This window comes from Rhinopithecus bieti, unplaced genomic scaffold (genome assembly GCF_001698545.2).
Source record: "Rhinopithecus bieti isolate Rb0 unplaced genomic scaffold, ASM169854v2 scaffold_23918, whole genome shotgun sequence".
Taxonomy (NCBI): domain Eukaryota; kingdom Metazoa; phylum Chordata; class Mammalia; order Primates; family Cercopithecidae; genus Rhinopithecus; species Rhinopithecus bieti.
This window is the reverse complement of record NW_016811178.1, coordinates 225,393-245,046: the sequence shown is the minus strand read 5'-3', so window position 1 is coordinate 245,046 and position 19,654 is coordinate 225,393. Positions and strand designations below refer to the sequence as shown.

The following is a 19,654-nucleotide window of genomic DNA, read 5'->3' as shown; positions in this document are numbered from 1 at the left end:
AAAGGTATTTTGCAATGGTTTTTGAGCTTCAACTATCCAACTTGATTCATTCCCTGTAAGTCCAGTTTTCCCTAGCCTGCAAACATAAATAAGGAAGGTCATTTTCCTATTATTTACAACAACTTCAAGACTCCATTTATCAAATTAGCTGGGCCACAGTCCCCTTCCCCAGGAATCCTCAAAGGTGGTGGTATTTCATGTGCTTTCCTGAGTCAGTTAATCTCTGCTTCCACGGGCTCAGGCCATCAATCTCCACTCTGTCCACTGGCCACTTAGGCCAAATGCCAGTTGCCATTTACTCTTCTAGAACTGCGACCTGTCTGTGGCTAATGCTGCTATTTCCATGCCACTCTTGGTTGAGGAGGGAAGGGAAAAGTGGAATGAGTGCACTCTCTCCCTTTTCCTTGCGTGTCCAGTGTATAAGAGATATTTCCTTGACACAGATGAAGCCAGCCTGTAACTTTTGGGACAATGCTTCATTTAAGGTCCTGAGATAACAGGAGGGAACAGTAACCTTCCAGCTCCAAATGTGGTTCATGCAGCAGCAGCCTCAGCATCACCTGGGAGTTGGAGAGCAATTCGAAATCTCAGGTCCCATCCCAGTCTTCCTAAACAGTCTGCATTTTAACAAAACATTCAAGTAATTTTTATGCATGTTAAAGTTCGGGAAACATGAATTTCTTTTCAAAATTTTTATTATACTTTAAGTTCTGGGGTATACGTGCAGAACATGCAGGTTTGTTACATAGGTATACATGTGCCATGGTGGTTTGCTGTACCCATCAACCCGTCATCTATGAGAAACGTGAATTTTGACACAGACGAACTTTCATCTGCCTGCATCATTGGCCTCTCCACATTCACTCTCCACCCTTGCCCAATTATAATCCATTCTTCAATCAGGAACCAGGGTCCTCTTCTTAAATTGCAAATCAAATGTCACCCTTCTGCATAAAGCTTTTTCGGATTCAGTTTGTACATAAAACATAAACCATGGTGTTGCAGTTCAGTTTTTCCAAGAAACAGATCCTTAGAAGAAGGTCAGAATATAGGAGATTAATCAGGGAGTGCTCTCAGGGTCAACTCCTGTGGAGGACATGAAGGAGGCAGGATTGGACAGAGAAGGAAACAGTTGCAGCAAAAGCCACCACCAGTCCCACAGAGCTTGGGAACCTGCATGACTATGCAGCGTCATCCTTAATTGAATCAAAAGGAGCCCAGTCTTTGTATCTTAGCATTGCCAGTCATTCCTGGGCTGCCCTCTGGAAAACAAGTGTGACCTTGGACCACCACCAGGATCTCTTCAGCCAAGGGCAATTCCCAGTAGTACTTCAGCTTCAAACTGGCATTGCCCACACTCTCGGCAGCTGGGAAAAGGAGTGCTCCATTCCAAAAAGTGGTGCGCTGGGAGTTAGACCGGATAGCAAAACACGGTCTACTACTCATGATCTGTAAAATTCTCCAGGATCTGGCCCAGTGTACCTATGTAACATGGTCTTACCCACTCACGACCCACTGGACTGGAGTATCTTTGGCCTCCATCTGGATTCCTCGGGGACTTTGTACTTACTGTCCTCTTACCCAGACCACACCCTCCCTGCATCTTTGTGTGGCTGGTGCCTTCTCCTTCAGGTCTTACGTCAGAGATCACTGGCACAAAGACACCTTCTTTGACCACCTATTTAATGTAACTCTCACACTTCATCTGCTTGTGGCTGTTAATGTCACATTGTTTATTTCTTTCATAGACCTTATCACAAAATGGCATTATGTATTTTCGTCCTTGTTTAACTGCTGCTCAAAATCTTCTTAAGGGCAGAGACTTTTTGTTGCTCTTCTTTATTCCTTTCCCCCAGTGCCTAGGGTAGTGATTAAAATATAGTAATGCTATAAACGAATGAATGAATGAACAGTGCATTCTGAATTGGAGTTGTTTTTATACTTTCATGCTTTTACAGGCATGGCTTCCTCTAAGTGGAGTGCATTGTCTTTCCTCCCAACAAATTCGCACTTGGCTCAAATGTCAGCTTGTCTGTAAAACACTGTCATCTGCTCATATGACCCCCTTCCCTTTCTCATCTTGCCACCCTCAGCTCTCTGTGGCTAGAGCAACGCCTAGCACAGAGGAAGCAGCAATAACAGCACATTTATTGAATGCCCACTGTGTGCCCAGTATTGCTATGTGAACAAAACAGACAAAATCCTTGCCCTTGTGAAATTTATATTCTAGTTGGGGAAGATAGACATAAACAAAATAAATAATTTAACTATAACTTTTGCAGAAAACAGGGATAGAGAATACTAGGTGCTATTGCAAAAATTAAAAAGAGTAGCCAGAGAAGGCTTCACTGGGTCCTGAGCTTCTTCAAGGAGCAGCAAGGGAACCAGTAGGACATGAGCAGTCAGTGAGGGAGAGAATAGCAAAAGAGATCAAAGATGTAACAGGGCCATGAGGAGTCTTGTAAGTCATAGTCAGTGAGAAGGGAACCATTGGAGGCTCTTTCTGAGTAGAGGAGTAACACAACCTGACTTGGATGTTGAGAGTGGGTGTATGTAGCCGGGCGCCTATAATCTCAGCTACTTGGGAGGCTCCTTGCTTGAGCCCAGGAGGCAGAGGTTGCAGTGAGCCAAGATCATGCCACTGCACTCCAGCCTGGGCAACAGAGCGAGACTCTTATCTCAGAAAAAAAAAAAAAGAAAGAGAGAGAGAAAGAGAGAGCAGGTGGGATGAAGGCAAGTGTGGAAATCAGGAGACCTCCTGCGGCCACTGCAGTGGCCCAGGTAAATTTGGATTTGGCTGGTGTCACTGGTATGGTAAAAAGTGGACAGGTTCTGGATATATTTCTAAGATAGAACAATCAAGATAGATTGGATGTGAAATAAGCCAGAGGACTCAAGGACTACCCAGCATTTTCATCTAAGCGTGGAGTTGCCATTCACTGGATAGGTAAGATGGCAGGACAAGCAGGTTGCTGAGGGGGAGAGTAGAAATAAGGAATCAGGTATAATAAGTTTGAGATGCCTAAATAGATACCCAAAATGGAGATATTAAGTTACTCACTAAACAGGAAGGAAACCTGCGATTCAAATGCAGAAAAGACTTCTCTGAGAACGAGTAACTGCAGCAAACTATGTGATCGATCAAGAAGAAGCATTAAGAGAAGAATTCAGTTGCAATACCCAAAACATGGATTTCTTAACAATATATTTTTGTACAATACTTTAAAATTCTAAACTATGCCTGGACTTCATTATATTACATGACTGCTGCATTGGAAATATCTTTGTGTGAGGGAAGATAAAAGAAGCCAACACTTAATGATCTTTATTTTCTGTTCCTTTTCTTTGTCTTTCTTTTGCCCCTTTCCCTTCATTCTCCCTCTCCTTCTCCCTCTTCGTCTCCACTTTCATATTTTCATGTCCCCTGCCAATGGCCACCCAAGGCATTCTGGGCATTTGATTCTCTCCCCCAAAACCAAAATTCTTCCTTTAAGAGTTTTGTGAAAATAATTAGAGGAAAATACTTAGCACCACTTTGCATTTCTTCTGGGGAATACCAGTGATATGGTTAGGATATCTGTCCCCTCCAAACCACATGTTGAAATGTGATCTTCAGCACTGGAGGTAGAGCCTAGTTGGAGGTATTTAGGTCATGGGAGTGGATCATAAGTGGCATGGTGACTTCCTGTAGTAATAAGTGAGTTCTCATTCAGTTCACATGAGAGCTGGTTGTTTAAAGGAGTCTGGCACCTCCTCCTCTCTCTTGCTCCTTCCCTCACCATGTGACATGCTGGCTCCCCTTCACCTTCTGCCATGATTGAAAGTTCCCTAAGGCCCCCACCAGGAGCAGCTGCCAGCACCATGCTTCCTGTACAGCCTGCAGTACCATGAGCCAAAATAAACCTCTTTTCTGCATAAATTACCCAGTGTTAGCTATTTCTTTATAACAATGCAAATGAATTAATGCAACCAGGAAGCAGAAGAGAACACTTCACAATATACAATTAAAGTACAAAATTAGATTGGATCTCAGAAATACAAAAGGTCAAGGTTTTCATCATGAAATAAGAAAATGACTATATTTGAAATGGCAACTATATTGTTCTTGTATATTCATGAAGAAGGCAAAAAATGCATTAGAACTTTTAAAACTCATTGTAGGAAAATTATTTTCTTATATATTTTAATTAGTAATGGATACACAACAAGGTTTAAAATTATTTGGGCTTAAATTTTTTAAATTACCTCATTGCTTACCAGTATCTGTATTTGGTTTTAATCTTCAGTTGGAGCATTTCCTAATGTCACTGAAAAAAAACTAAATTCAATAAATTTTAAAATGAGTTATTACTTACCTGAGGTTATTTTTATAAAAATAAAGAAACATTGGGTCACACTGTAATTGGTAGGATTGTTTTCTCTTAATGGTAGATAAGATAATAGTGTGTTACATAATTAATGCTATCTTACATTTGATGAGTTACAGTACTAACCTAGGTATATACACAAACACACACAAGCCTAAGTTTGTGCATATGTATAAAAATGTAGACATAATGCCATTTAGATTAGTACCATAAATGGGTTAATAATTTAGTATCAAGAATCATAGATATATTTGTAAATGGAGAATATTTATTTATTTCTTCAACAAGTATTTTTCCAGAACATATTTGTTGAAGGCATACGACATGGTTTGGATATTTTGTTCCTGCCAAATCTCATGTTAAAATTTGACCTCCAGTGTTGGAAGTGGGCCTAGTGAGAGGTATTTGGATCATGGTAACCAGGTGGTGGATCATTCATGAATGACTTGGTGCTGACTTTGAGGTAATGAGTTAGTTCTCACTCTATGAGTTCACACAAGATTCCGTTGTTTAAAAGAATCTGGGATCTCCCCCATCTCTTTCTCTTGCTCCCTGTCAACATGTGACATGCCTGCTCCCCTTCACCTTCCACCATGAATAAAAGCTCCATGAGGCCTCACCAGAAGCTCTGCAGATGGCGGTGCCATGCTTCTTGTACAGCCTGAAGAACTGTGAGCCAATTAAACATCTTTTCTTTATAAATTACCCAGTCTCAGGTGTTCCTTTATAGCAACGAAAACAGACTAATAAAGCATAGATCAGTTGTGCCAGGTGCTAAGAATACTACAGTAAACAAAACACACATAGTGCCTACTCTTAGAAATTTCAGTTCAGTTAGGAATATAGGCCATAAAAGAAATAATTAAAGTGTCATAAATGTTTTAATAGGAAAAATTAGGTATGCAATATGAAAATAGAGCAAAGAGACTTGGTAACCTATAAATTCTTGTTGAAGGAAGTGATATTTGGGACTTAATCTAAGAAAAAACTGAAGTGAGGCAGTAAATGTGAGATATGTGCCTATATGTCAGGTGTGATGGTGCTGAGATATTTTTAATATCATATTTACTTGTGATTTACCAAGTCCCCTTTAAAAAACATATACTGCCATTCTTTTTTGGAAGGAGAAGCAGGAGAAATAAATGTAAGCATTAATACTACCAACACCAAGTTCTGTTGTCTGAGATATCTACACATTTTCCTACCAATGAAAAGTCGTAGTCTATTCTGAGAAGCCAACATCTCTCATAGAAAGGTTAACCAAAATGGCAAAACCAACAGGTACTAAGTAGGATAAGTCAAATATTAGGTGCTGTCTCCATCCTTAGTAGGAACAATATTCTGAGATGCAAATTTGTTTTTATTCTGCAGCTTGACAATAACTTTTATGGCCATGGCCAGTTTCATCTGAAATGATTGGTTCCAACTGATCTAAGTGAAAGGAAATACTTTAGAGTTTTACACAATGAACACTACCTCTCAGACAATGAGTTGGCCCATTCATGTGATCTGCTGGCCAAGTCCACCTCCTTTTAGCCACATAATCACACAAAGGATCTCTAGAGGCCCCACTCAAATGAGCCTAGAGAAAACTGAAGAAGAGAGAGCCAGTCCTTAGTGGGCACAGGCTGGGACCATTGGCTCAGACAGGCCTCTCAGGACTTCACATCTCTGCACCATCGCCTGTGCCTTTAGATTTCATCACTCTACACTAATTTTCTCAGCTGTACTGTAAAATCCATAGGAAACTCTCAGAAGCTACTGAAAAGGTAAGAAAAAATGAATCACAGTAGATATGGTTGGTGTAGTTAGAACTAGATTCAATTTTTTAGCATTTATTATGAATTATCTCCTCCAAATCAAAGGAAATTGGTAAACCTAAGCACTAATGTAGACATAGGGACAAAAAGTCCAGCAATAATGAAAGTAAAATCATTTATGAATATTCTAGATGTATATCTCATAAGGCACATAATTTTAAAAAATGAGTTTTAACTAAACAATTTCATGAGAATAAAACTAATAATCCAATCTGTTGCTGACAAGTGAACTTATGGTTTAAAGGCCAAAAAGCTAATTAAAACTACAGTAAAAGAGAACTTGCTAGTGATTATCGGCAGGATACATGTGACTGGATTTTTTTTTAAGTATACATATACAGGTATGGAAAGAAGAGGCAGAGAGAAGGAATGGGACAGAATACCACAATTTCTCTAGAATACAATCCCTTGGGTTTAATTACGGGGAACAAAGAGAAGATAATGGAAGATGTGAGCCCTGTACAAGATTTGGACTGCCATCTAATTTAGAAGAATGTTTACAGAAGATGTTACATTGAGTGATGCCAAAACAGAGGAGAGAAATATGAGCCACAGCACAAGGTAGAATATGAGAAATAGAGAGAAACAAAGCAGAAAGAGATGGGACAATGTTTAATTCTTGTGGCCCAGGTGGAAGTGAGGAGGGATGGACAGTCCACAGAGGGAAGTCTGCAGAAAGCATGGAGAATGGCAACTATGGGACATGTTAAAAGAATATTAATCAATAATTATCATCAAGCGACAGGATCCCAAGCTGGAAAATAAAAAGGAAGAGCTCTGCTCAGAGATAAACTTCAAATGTAAACCAGTGTGGTTTTCTCATTGTTTGTACATGTGGATTTGCACTGAGCCACTCCATTTATATGGACAGTTGCAAACAGTGTATGGTTAGCCCGATGTGGCCAGCCAGGAGGTATTATTTGTCCTGCATAGTGATTTGTATTTGTTTATGTTCTTATGCCAACATTTAAATATTGGCATCATTTGCTTTCTAAAAAATAACAAATTTCTAGCTTCTCTTTAAAAATTAGAAAATCTGGCAATACAGGGATCATTTGCCCAGTTTGCTCCAATCGACATCAGCCCATTTCATTTGTTATTGTTACCTGACCCTGCAGACATTTCAGTCTGTGACCTCCTCTTCTGCACTTGTCACCAGCATCTGACATTTTCAAGACACCTAATCAGAGACAGAGGGGGCCTAAGAATGCACAAGATAACTAACTGAACCCATGACTTATTCCTTACTAGCAGTACTTTATTATAGCAATTTTAAAATTCTGTTAAAGTTAGTTATTTTTCTGTCTTCCTACTAAATTCAGAAGTCAACTGGGGTGGCGAAAGGGAGCTATTAAAAAAAAAAAAAGTTCAGCTAGAATTTTATCCATTATTTCCTTCCTTCCCAGAACCTACTATAACCAGTAAGTGATTAAGCAAATCTTGTCAGCCATGAAGACTCCCACAGTAACCAAGCACTGGACCAGAGGCTCAAAACACAAGCTGGGCCAACACCCATGGAAACCGATGAATCACTGGTATATAGTCCATCTGCTTTGTGGAAACTACCTGAGTCTGTTCCAGCCCACCTGATATATATAATTTGACAACTGGAAAGGAAAATGTGGGTCTGTTGATATGGGCAAGATACTTCTGAAACAAAAAAGAGAACTCCAGGAGAAATGTAAGAGAACATTCAAATAAGCTATATACAGTAGATTCCAATTTTAGTCACTGCAACACAAATGTTTGGGGGGTAGTGTTGGCAGCAGGGGTGGAGAAAAGGCAGCGCTCTTTCATTTCTATAGTAATCTACTATTCTCAAGCTCCCAGTCTTGATGATTCAGAGGTACAAACTTGTTGATTAAAAAATGTTTTTAAGAATTTTTTTAAAACCACAGTCTCCTCTAATTTAAAGCACATAAGTTTGCAGTCCCTTCAAAGTTCAAACACTTTAGTGAAGCTATTTCTGCCTTTACAAGCAGACTTCCTTCCCCCTCTTCCCTCTCAATATGGCATCTGGACGTGAGAGAGGTTAAGAGGGGCCTCGGGTCACAGGGCCTTCCTCTGAATCACCTGGGGATGATATTGATGACTTCTTACAAGGTGGCTGGTCTGATCTGGTCCTAGCTATACTGTATTACGTTGCATCCTACAGTGTGGCTAATCCCACAAGTCCTTTTGGTTGTGGGATGGTTCTGCACTACAATTCATTCTGATGCTAATCACTGCAGTTAGTGCCAGATTTCTCAGATTTTAGGGCACAATCTGAAGCAAAACTGCCCCCACTTCAGATGCCAGTCACAAGTTTGGGGATCCTCAGGCCACTAGCACTTCAACTGGCTACAAATCCAGAAGGTCTCCATGACCTCCCTTAGGTTTGATAATTCACTAGAATGACTTACAGAACAACTTGCAGAACTCAGGGAAAGTGTTCTACTTACAATTACAATTTGATTATAAAGGATACAAATCAGGGCCTGTCAAATGAAGAGACTCATAAGGAGAGGTCGAGGGAAAGGAGGTGGTCCCAAACATAGAACTTCTGTGCACTCTCCCCATAGAATTACATGTCACCCTTCTAGAAAATCAATGTGCTCACCAATCAGGAAGCTCCACTGAGTTTTTGTGTCTAGAGTTCTTATTGGAATTTTTTTTCTTGAGGCAGGGTCTTGCTCTGTTGTTCAGGCTTGAATGCAGTGGTGTGATCATAGCTCACTGCAGCCTCAACCTCTCAAGGTCAAACAATCCTCTTGCTTCAGCCTCCTGAGTAGTTGGGACTACAGGTGTGCACCACCACACCTGGCTAATTTAAAATATATATGTATATATTTTGTAGAGACAGGGTCTTGCTATGTTGCCCAGGCTGGTCTCTAACTCCCGGGCTCAAGTGATCCTCCTGTCTCAGCCTCCCAAAGTGCTGGGATTACAGGCGTGAGCTACCAAGACTGGCCTGGAATTTTATTATGTAGACAAGATTAATTGAATCATGGCCACATGATTGAACTCAACCTCTAGCCTCCTTCCCTGTGCAGAGGTTGGGAAGGTAGGCTGATATCCTGTGGCTCAACCTTCTAACCACATGGTTGGTCTTTCTGGCCTGCCCCTATCCCAAGTCACCTCATTAGCATAAACTATCAGGGGCCATCATGAATGAAAAAAGATACTCTTCTCACTCAGGAAATTCCAAGGGTTTAGAAGTTCTCCCTGGGAACCAGAGAAAAAGACTAGACAAATTCTTTATTATATAATAAATAGACACCCACTACTAAAGCTCAGGTCACAGCTATAATCTCCTATTTCAATGTCTCTGCATTCTATGGCTTTCCAGTCTAGACTCCAGGCCTCTTCCAGTCCACCTTCTCTCAGCATTTCTGCACCAGCTCCCACCCAAGGATATGAAACTTCTGGTTGCTTTTCTGCAAACATCCCCCTATGCATGCATGAGACCCACCAAGGCTTCAGGCACCTCCCTCAATTTGAAATGGAAACTGGAATCAACAAAAAAGAATGAAGATGGCTGGAAATGGAAAAAATATAAAACATGTATTAATTTTTTAGTGTCTTCAAATGATTAGCTTTTTAGGTTATTCAAAAGATGGGTATGTAAAGCAAATATATATCGTGGGTTTTTTACAGTGGGTTTTATAATATATGTAGAAGTATATTAAAATAGCAAAACATTTAGAAAGAGAAAATGAAAGTATGTTATTGCAAATTTCTTAGCTAAAGTAGTATAATATTATTTTAAATGGGCTACAATAAGTTAAAGATGCATGCTGTAAACCATAATGGGTTTAGTTAATGTAGGCTTTGAAATAAGAAACAATGATTTTCAAAGCAAAGGGTATCTTTGTCAGTTCAAGCTGCTATAACAAAGTATCATGGTCTAGTCTTGGTGGCTTAGAAAAAACAAAATTTATTTCTCAGTTCTAAAGGTTGGAGGTCTGAGATCAGCATGCAGGCATGGTTCGGTTCTGGTGAGGTCCTGCTTCCAGTATTCAGGTTGCTGTCTTCTTCTTGTATCCTTCCACAGTGCAAAGACAATGAGAGAGTTCTCTGGGGTCCTTTCTTTTTTTGAGATGGAGTTCTACTCTTGTTGCCCAGGCTGGAGTGCAGTGGTGCGATCTCAGCTCACTGCAACCTCCACCTCCCAGGTTCAAGCAATTCTCCTGCCTTAGCCTCCTGAGTAGCTGGGATTACAGGCATGCACCACCACACCTGGCTAATTTTGTATTTTTAGTAGAGATGGGGTTTCTCCATGTTGGTCAGGCTGGTCTCAAACTCCCAACCTCAGTTGATCCACCCGCCTCAGCCTCCCAAAGTGCTGGGATTACAGGTGTGAGCCACTGTACCCAGTCAAAAGAAAGAGATCCACATGGCTGGGGAGGCCTCACATCATGGCACAAGGTGAAGGAAGAGCAAAGGGACATCTTACATGATGGCAGGCAAGACACCTTGTGCAGGGGAACTCCCATTTATAAAATCATCAGATCTTGTGAGACTTATTCACTACCACAAGAACAGTATGGGGGAAACCACGTTCATGATTCAATTTTCTCCACTTGGTCCTGCCCTTGACATGTGGGGTTAGTACAATTCAACGTGAGATGTGGGTGGGGACACAGCTAAACCATACCAACACCTCACTTAAGGGAACGCGATAGGAGGGAGTGGAGGGGACAGAAAGACTTTCCCATTTACACTTTTACAAAACATTTTGTATTTTCTTGTATTCTTATGTTTAAAACCTTTTAAACAAATATTTAAAATACTCTTGATTAAAATACGTACATACTCCTCTCTTGTTTTCAAGCAAGAATGAAGTGTCGAGAGGGATATATATCGGGTAAAGAGGGAACCCAAAGGTGATCCCCAGACCAGCTGCCCTTAGACACAAGACCCAGGTCACCCTCATCTCATGAGATAATATCTGGGGAACCCAAGACAGATTTTGCTGCCATCAAGATGGATTGACAGTATCAGGCTCTCTAACCCTTCCCCAGACTCAGAGCGCTCCTATGGAACTCTCCTTTCTCTGAATGGTCTCAGCCCTTCCAAATCCTACTGCACAACTTAGCAGTCAATTGTGCTCATACAACTCCAAATGATGTTTAGAGAGTTTGTCTGTTGGTTTGAGTGTTTAGTTTCTCAGCACACATTTTCTCACATACGCTGTATTATAAATTATGGTTAAATCCTCAAAACTTCCCACAAAAGGCACTTTAAAGTTAATGTATTTGAAATATATACTACCAATAGTACCATATTAGCTATGCTTAGCCAGCATTTATAACTCTGTTTATATGGGGAAATGCATTCCATTTTGCAACTAGAGCTGGCAGGATTGCCTGGGAAAGAGGAGAGTTGACAGTAAGAGGGAGGGCTTTGGATAGTAGGGATTCCTGGCATTTCTTAACTCCATGGACGTCAGAAGATGCACCTGAGTTGGACATCTGTAGCCCATCATTCATTCACCCTTCATCTGCAAATGACACTTTGATTTTACTTCAGGGAACTGCTCCCACTGTAACCCAATGTATGTGGTTAGGCTAGGCTTATCCCACATACACACACCCATGACTCAGGCAGTACTGGCCACAGTGATTGATTCAGAGATGGCCATGCTCTGCCTTCCCAGTTAGATTATACACAACATGAGGACAGGACGCATGTCCTAAGCTCACTTGTATCCTCAAGATAATCCAGCACAGTGCTCAGCAGTAATGACATAGTCATGTCCAGGCAAGGAGGAGAATGGACATGTATTGAGCAACAACCATGTGTTAGACTTTTTACGTAGCTTTAGCGCTAAATACCTTTCTCCTACTCTATGTGATGCCAACTAGGGTAGTGTTTTCCAGAGACCGTTATGTTCTGGGAATAAAATCCTACTGAGTTTATTCATTTTAAAAGGTTTCACCTTGAGTTTTTAATATGGCTATAAGAAGAAAAATATTTATTTCCTTTAACTATGTTATAGTGGTTCTTTGCTCATTTATCAAAGAAATAGCAATAATGATGCTTGTCTTGACTCACAGGTCAAAAACTCCCTCTTAAGAGCTTTAGAGTTTAAAAGAGATAAATTTTGTGAGTGAAGTTTGCAAAGCACTAAACGAATATTATTATTGCTATTATCATTTCCATTATTTTTATTGTTATTATTTTCATCTTTTCTTCTCTTATTCATTCAAATGAATAAGGCATCTGAAAAACAGATGAAGACTGATTGAAACCACATTCCACCTAAGCTATAGACTTTTCCATAACTTGAGATAAATAAATAGATTAAACCACATGACACACGCATGCACCACCTGCAAAATAATCTTAAATATGTTTTTTTAATATAAATAAAACAAATGCTAATTTTCCCTCTAGGGAAGTCACGGATTTTCTGTAGCTTGGCAATATATGTCTATAATAAAAATTTATATTTGTGTTATTGGTTAATAGTTTTGGGTTAATCAATGAAATCATCTACCTCTATTCTAAACATTGCTTTTTTGCTAAAATAATATTTCCATTTTTTTACATTGTTACCTGAATATAACTTTTAAAAACTCGTTACGATTAGCTCAGCCCTGAGTTTTTTTGGCAGAAGCCTCAGAGGCCAGCTACAAAAAGCTTCATTTCTCATATAGAAGTCTGTTCCTCATTATCTCAAATACATCTCCACTCAGAAACTACAGCCTGCAGTCTTTCAAACATCATTCAGTCTGACATGGGTAATGAACTTTCCCCATCTGAAGGCCCAGTGGGAGCTAGGGGCAGAAGAGGGGGGATAATCCAATGCCCCCCTGTCCTTGTCTAGTGTCCTGGGGCATCCTGCCTCATTATCTGAGAGAGAGGACAAGAGACTGTCCTCCTTCCAACAGAGAACACACCAGCAGGTGAAAAACGGGTGGCCTGAACCTGCTTTGAGTGAAGCTGTGTGCTCAAGAAAACATATGTGTGGCATGTGGGCACCTGCAGAACCAGCATGGTCAAGCCATGAATGCTTTCAAACCAAGCACCTTGCTTCTGTTTTCCCTTAGCTTAAAAAGTAAAGCAAGAAATGAATAGCAAAAAGCTCCAGGTCCAGCACTCTATCACAGGAATTTTCTAAAGGAGCTGAAAAAATCTGGATATGATCTATTATACTGGAAAAGCCTATTATAATGCAGGACTGGGGAAAAGCTCAGAAAAACACAAAAATAAAGAAGGGAAAGTCAGCAAGAAATAAATTTCACTGGTCAACTCAGCAGCAACTCTGTCTGCAACAAGTCCTCAGCTCAGTTCTCACTTTTGGGACAAGTACTCATTCATCAATCTGGAGCCAACACACTAATTATAATTCCAGATCTGCTCTAATAAAGCAAGAGATCTTGAGCAGATCACTCTAGCAAGTGCTGAGGAGAGTATCTGGCACACAGTGAATATTTGATAAATATTGGCTAAATTTACATCTACCTCTTTGTTTCCAGGATTTCTCATTTGGAAAGTTGTCTAACTAATGGAGTAAATAACATTTCCACATTTGCAATGCATACCATTACATCACACATCATGGTTCAATAATTATTTTCATATGCATTCTCTCATGAACTCTTCACAATAGCTGTTAGTCAGATGTGAAACAAGTGTTATTATTCTCATGTTACACACAAGGTAAGTATGGCTCAGGCACACTAACTAGACAGTCACACAGCTAGTAAGTTATATAGCTCTTTAAATCTCGTAGATTGTTAGATATCTTATAAGAAAATGTATCTAAAATTGCCTGGTACATAGTAAGTAGCCCATAAATAGTAGTTCTATGGGGAGCCAGTAGAGCACAATAATTAAATCATAGGCTTTGAATTTTGTATCCAGACTCCATCACTTATTGTGAGGATTGATTTTGTGTGTTATCTCAATTGGATCAGAGTGCCTCTCTGCCTGTCTTTGAGCTGGGACATAGGTGTTCTCCTGTCTTTGGACTCAGACTCAAGCTGGAACCATACCACTGGCTCTTTTGAGTTACCTGTTTTCCAGCTGCAGATCATGAAGTTCTCTGACCCCTAATCACATGAGCCAATTCTTTATTTTATATACATGCACATAAAAGAACCAATGGAGGAGATATCTATAGATATCTCTGTTTTTCTGGAAAACTCAGACTAATACAGATTTGGTACCAAAAAGTGGGGTACCACTGTAACAAATACCTAAAAATGTGGAAGTGATTTTGTAATTAAGTAATGGGTAGAGGAGGTTGGAAGAGTTTTGAGATACACACTAGAAGCAAGACTGCTATGAAGGGACTGTTAAAGGCAATTCTGGTGATGGCACAAGAAAAAAAAGATAAAAGCTATAGAGAAAGCTTCCATCTTGGAGAATATATAAGTAATCATGAATAGAATGTTAATAGAAATATGGAAGGTAAAGGCCATTCTGGTGAGGTCTCAGACAGAAATAAGGAGCAAATTATTGGACAATGCATAAAAGAATATCCTTGTTACAAAGTGGCAATGAATTTGGCTGAATTGTTTTTTAGTGTTTTATGGAAAGCAAAACTTGCCAATGATGCAATTGGACATCTAGCTGAGGAGATTGCTAAGCAAAGTGTTGAAAGTGCAACTTTCTTCCGATTGCTTATAGTAAAATGTGAGAAGAGCAAGATAAATTGAAGATGGAATTATAAGCAAAAAGGAAGAAGAACTTCTCAGCCTATCTGTATTGCAAAAAATAAGAAAGCTTGCTCTGAAAAGAACACTAAGGATGTGACCAAGCAACCATTTGTTAAGGAGATTAAGCTGGGTGTGAACCATGAACCTAATCAGCCACCCCAGCAGAAACACTGCCAGTTTGAACTGAAAGGGATCAAGATGAGATGAAATGAAGGAAGGCTGTTGGAATTCTTGGATCCTAAAGGACTGGACCTTTACAAACTACAGAGCAATTTGGCTGTGAACATACACTACTCTTCAAGACAAAGGTAGAATGACCCTGAAGGCAATCCCAGAGCTCATCTCTGGATGTAGCAATTCAGATCCACAGCCCAATGCCTCACTCCTAGAGACCAATATGGCAACCAGTGTCTTTCCACTCTGTGTCCTGAGAGCCAGTCCCCATAGCCTCCTCCTTATCTCCTTGAATGCAGACCCCTCATGGAATCCTGATGTGTGTTTTCACCCCCTGGAAATATGCCCAAGAGTGCTTACCTCTTCCATCTTTTTATCAGCAGGCAGACTTTCTATCACATATAAGCACAGAATCTCAGCAACGCCTCCCACCTCACCTCTCTTTCTCTCTCTTTTGCTCTCTCTCTCTCTCTCTCTGTTTTTCTCTCTCTTGCTCTCTCTCTCTGCTATATGAGGACACAGCAAGAAGGCAGCTGTCTGCAAGGCAGGAAGGGAGCCCTCACAGAACTTCATCATGCTGCCTTCATGTTCTCAGACTTCCAGCCTCCAGAACTGCAACAAAATAAATGTATGTTGTTTAAGGACCTACTCTCTGGTATTTTGTTATGGCAGCCTAAGCTGACTAAGACACTTCTCGAACTGTGTGCAATTGGAAAAGGTACTAAACCTTCTCGGGCTCAGTTTCCTCATCTGAGGAACTGAGGAACAAGAATACCTACCTCATACAGTTATTGGGAAAACTAAATGAGAGCAAGTATAAAAAGCACATAACTCGAATTCTCTACCACACCTTTCTACTTCCCTAAACGATGTGTGTGAAAATAAAACAAGACAGTTTATACAATAGTAGACTGAGATAACAACTAGAAATACTTTGAAAAAGAAAAATTACAAAACAAAGAGACAGGATGAGGATTAGGAGCAGAACTAATTGAGAGTGTAAGTCATTACTTCATTGTACTAACTTACTAAATTATTTGTGTTACGCTAAACCCACAGTGTCACAAATACAGGCCACTTCAAGTAAAAATAACACAATTTAGGAACAATTGCATTGGATGTGAAGGAGGAGAAAAAAGAACTGAAGACACACACACACACGAAAAGAATATGTTGATTCCTAATATGCCTTAGTCTTAGAATTATTTCAAAGCAATTAAAACACTTATATTAGGAAATATAGCAGGAGGCAAAGACAATACGAAAGAAATTAAAAATACAAGATAATTAAAGAAGGGAGCAATTTGAGAGGAGCAGCGGGGAGCAGTGGGGAAATGTTGACAAGAAATTAAGATGTTAAAGGAACAAAGTTCACAATAGCTAATACTGAAGGGTCAAAAGCATGGAATTGTGTCTGCCACCTCTCTTATTTTCCTTGTCACTATCGTATATTAAAAGTAACCTCTCCTTAGCCACAAAGTCCCATGGACTATCTTCTACCACAAGATTCTCTTTAGTAAAAGGCTCTTCTCACTCTCTTTTCCCAATAAAAGCTCAGATCTGTTCCATAAATTTCTGTCCGAGAGAGCTTGCACAGTCTCAGCCTCCCTGTCAAGCTTCACCATAGCAGTGGATGATTTTTACGAACTCTCCCTAGTTCGGGGCAAGATGACTTTGAGGGTCTTGATCATTTTTAAGAACTTACAGTTCTCCCAGTAGTATTATGCTCATGTTCCTCCAAGGCCCTTCCAACAACTTCATCTTAGTTTAATAATGATCCCATCATTTGTTGCTACCTTTAGGAGATCTTTGAAGAAGGCAAGACAGGCAGATTTATTCTATTAGAATATCAGTAAAGTCGATCCTTTCATATAATAAATCCTGACAATCATATAGAAATGGCATTGATACATGTTTGCATTGTGTTTGCATATGCATTTCTGACAAAAAGGACTCTAAAAAACAAATATGAAAAGTAAGACAGAATTAATTAGTGAATGCTTCCTGACCCAAATGTGTGCAGTATAAGGTAGATCTTTGGGGTACAACACATCTTCCACAATGGATACTGCCTGAGCGGGGAGCCAGTGCCACAATCTCAGGCACTGTTAAAGGGGTCCCTGCCACAGTCCCCCAAGGAAGGAAGCAGCCTTAAGAGTTGCAGACATCCAAATTTCTTTCTTTCTTTCTTTCTTTTTTGAGATGGAGTCTTGCTCTGCTCTGTCACCCAAGCTGGAGTGCAGTGGCATGATCTCAGCTCACTGCAAATCCCACCTCCTGGGTTCAAGCGATTCTCCTGCCTCAGCCTCCTGAGTAGCTGGGATTACAGGTGTACACCACCACGCCCGGCTAATTTTTGTATTTTTAGTAGAGATGAGGTTTCACCATGTTGGTCAGGCTGGTCTCAAACTCCTGACCTCGTAATCTGCCCGCCTCGGGCTCCCAAAGTGCTGGGATTACAGGCATGGAGCCACTGCACCACAGACATCCACATTTCTATGCCTTACTCTGTGAATCTGTCCACTTGTCCACAACTGACTAGGCCAGAATGGGCTCCTCACCAAGACCAGCCAATCTCTAAAAAGTGAGCTGCAGATGGAAATGAGCATTCACAACAAGGCTGAGTCACGTTAATGATCGGCCCTAGAAGAATCACCCATGAGCCACTGCTGCTGGCAGACCATAGACAACTGTCCTTTGAGGTTCCTGATTACCATGCGACGTGGCTGTTCCATGGCTTCCAGTCCACGCATGAAGCCTGCTTGTTTTATTTCTCCTGTGCACAAAAAGCCTCACCACAGGACCAAGATTTCTTATCTCCACTTGTATCCTCTAACCACCTAGGCTAATCCTCACAGAGAGAATATAGTTAGCACACGAACCCTCTCTAACCACTTCTGTTCATAGGATGTTTTCATCAGAAAAGCTTCCTTGACTATTTCAACACTCAAGTACCTTTTCAGCAGCTGGTACGTCTGTCACTCCCGTAAGTGTTTACCTTGGATTGCCATGTATTGACAGTCAACTACTTAATCTGTCTATGTCTGGTCTCCCAAATCAATGATGAGTTTTTGGAGGAGAAAGAACTCTGTATCTGACATAAAGTTGACCAGCCATCTTTAAGTGAGTTTAGGCTGAAAACTGCAGCTCATTGGCCCTTTTTTCCATGGATGAACAAATAGCCTCTTCCTCCTGAGGCAAAAATGACCCAAGCCTGGTACTGTTTCTCTTTATTTACTTATCTCTTTCAGAAAACCTACATTCATAAACCATTTGTACATGTGTTCAACATATTTAGAAGTCAGAAAGCTTTCTAGGCCACCTGAAAGTGTATTGAACCAGGCCTGTTACTCATGCCTCTTATCTTATTTATCTTATTATCTGCTCTCTCTGCAAATCTACATCATCATGTGGGTCTTAAAAAAAATCATCAGATTTACTATATTTGAGAATATTGGCCCAATAAATTTTCCGCCCTGGTGCTCTGTACAACCCCAAGGGCTCTGTGAAATCTTTCAAGGTTTCCCAGGAAAGTAGAAGAAATGAAAAGAGGCCGGGCGCGGTGGCTCAAGCCTGTAATCCCAGCACTTTGGGAGGCCAAGACAGGCGGATCACGAGGTCAGGAGATCGAGACCATCCTGGCTAACACGGTGAAACCCCGTCTCTACTAAAAAATACAAAAAAAAAAAAAAAAAAAAAATGAAAAGAGCAGAGTGGGTAAGACTCTAAGCCACAGCACTCCCCTTTAACATTTTGTTCTGTTTTCCATATTGGGCACAATAAGATTTATTCTACAGCCCTAATCAAAAATGAAAACTTGCCTGTACAGTGAGACTTGAGGAATCTAACTTAAACCCCTGACCAAAACCAGTCTTTCTACCTTTAGATTTTTCCTCTTTTGAATTGAGGTTTTGTGCCTAAGGTTTTAAAAAGCCAGTACACTGGTGTCAGTATTGGATGCTCCATTATACCACATTGCCTGTTAGAACTTGCATATCACACTCTGTTTAACTTGCTGCACAAATGAGACATATCCAAAAGGAAAGTTCCAATGGTTGGCCTGGGAGAGGAACTAGATAAAGACCCTGGAAGTTCTATCTTAAGAAATTCTTACCAGCATTTCCCAGGGGGGCAGGCAGGAAACAGCCCAAGGATTAAACCAACATGGGAGGGAGGTGGGTGCAGGGAGAGGGGGTTTATATAATTGTCCCTTGCATGGGAAACAGAGGCCAATAAAGGCAAACCTCACAATGACTCTGCAGGAATCCAGGGCTTCCCAGTGTTCCAAATTCACAAGCTTGCTGAGTATATCTTATCTTGACTTTTACAAGGAAAACGGTTAACTATTAGAAGTTAACTATTTGTTCAGAACGCTCATTCCTCCATTCCACAACCAGTACATGTCAGGTTCTTTCCAACAATAATATTCCTCCTTGAGTAATATTCAGCGGAAATAGGCCAATCAAAACCAGTAAACCCTAGGTTTATTTAAAAATATATATAAGCTGCGGAAAGGTACATACCAGAAATGGGGCTATATCTTCTTTTTAGAAACTGCTCTCACATTAAGCAAGATATCTGTTTACAGGCAATACTAAAACCTGATTGAGGGTTAACAAAAACTAAGCCCACATGAAAGGAAATG

At 40.4% G+C, this 19,654-nt stretch overlaps 1 long non-coding RNA gene across 2 annotated transcripts in view; it reads right to left on the bottom strand.

Moving 5' to 3' along the window:
• The window catches only part of LOC108543182 (uncharacterized), a 106,916-nt gene extending 87,703 nt beyond the window's left edge, over positions 1-19,213 (bottom strand). For both annotated transcript variants that reach the window (XR_001889507.1, XR_001889506.1), the window contains exon 1: positions 19,124-19,213. This is a non-coding gene — a long non-coding RNA (uncharacterized LOC108543182). The remainder of the gene's footprint in view (positions 1-19,123) is intronic.
• Between the last annotated feature and the right edge of the window lie 441 nt (positions 19,214-19,654).